This window comes from Dufourea novaeangliae, unplaced genomic scaffold (assembly GCF_001272555.1).
Source record: "Dufourea novaeangliae isolate 0120121106 unplaced genomic scaffold, ASM127255v1 scaffold56, whole genome shotgun sequence".
In the NCBI taxonomy this organism is placed as follows: Eukaryota; Metazoa; Arthropoda; class Insecta; order Hymenoptera; family Halictidae; genus Dufourea; species Dufourea novaeangliae.
Window position 1 is genome coordinate 1,977,880 of NW_015373942.1, and position 1,693 is coordinate 1,979,572.

Below are 1,693 nucleotides of genomic sequence, written 5' to 3' on the forward strand. Positions count from 1 at the left end.
TAATCCTTGCAACGATTTTCTCAATATTTATAAAATTCGGTACGCGATGTAGACAGAAATAACGAACATTCTTAAACTCTAACGACGAATGTCTTCAATATAATATATTAATAACAAATATATATCAGTAATGGATATAATGTATTGAAACAATGGAGAATTATTTTCGAATATTTTTTAACTATGGTACCTTTGCGTAGTTAAATTCATATTTGAATATTTATCGTCGAATGATAGTATTTTCATGATAAAAACACTTGGTAAAATATAAAAATAAAAGGGCTAAGCCGGTGCACGTGTGCCGTATTGTATTTCTTTCCCCCCTTTTTTTTCCACAGTATTTAGTGGCCGCGTGCAAGGCGGTCGAGTCGAGTCAGTGTTTGTTTACATCGAAGTTTTTTCTGTTTATGCGGAGCGAACTGGCGCCGATTAAGATCTCACCGGAGATGTATTATGGTCTTCGCGGAACTAGAGTCAGTGTTTGTTGCGTACAATCTCAAATTATTTTCAGAGTTTCGGGACATTCTTTGCTTTGTGTGTCGCGAAAGTAGAATCATTTGTTCGCCGGTTGAGATTTTCGGTTGCGATAGTTTTTTATTTTCATTTTTTTTCTACTTGAAAGTACTCGTTTGCGAAAGTAGAGTCAGTGCATCACTGAAGTGGATTTTTGGGCGAACCTCTACAAATAGAGATTGTAAGTATCCTTATATTTTATTACTTACACTGTTCAACTGAAAGAGCTAGAGTTTTGAGAAGAGGTTATTACGTGTTCTGTTCCGTTGTTTCAGATTTATCAGATGCTGCATAAACAAACACTGCAGAGGATGTCTTTGGGCGAAGCTGCACCATTTTTCAAGATTCGTCGAGAGAGAATATTAAAGGGAGCTCTTCAGTCATCGGGTGAGTGAATGTTTTTATTCCTCCAGTCCCCAATCATGTCGTAGGATAATTGGTCCGAAACGGCACGGGCGACTAGTTGTATACGTGCTTTTGGCGAGTACAGTGAAAACGGATATGCAATCGTACGATTGCATATCCGCGAGTAATATATGATCTGTTATGTTTCTTAGTTAGGTTAAGGTCTTCTTGTACGCCGCGTTTATTATTAGTAACATAATTCATAACTATTTTGTATTCAAACAGTATGAGTTGAATATTTAATGTTCGGCTTAAAGGCGAACATAATACAGATGAAATCACATTGGTTATGATGTACTTTCTTTAAGTGTTCAATTTAACATGAGATATTAATCTTGGATATTTCAATAGAGATCATTCTATGTTTAAATAGTTGTTATTTTTTTATTAATTGAGTATATATTGAGAACGTGGTAGTATGTTATTTATTTCACTAGAAATGATTTTCACTGATGATGATATGTGCAATAATTTCAGTATAGTCATTTTAATACAGTCGTTTGCTATCATTTATGAATGTAGAACGAAATACGATCTACGTAAGGAAAATTGCAGAACATAGAAAATACAATATATTCACAATAGTCTATAAATAACGGTCAGCTGATTAAAAGAATAATAATCAACTTGTTAACGTGTGAAATAAATATCAACCAGATCCAACGAAAACCACACCGGTATGTTTATGATAGAGAGGAAAACGTGGTGGTGCCTTCCTGGATAGGCATGTGTAGCAGTTAGCGCAATACCACGAGACGCGACAGCACGTTTCAAT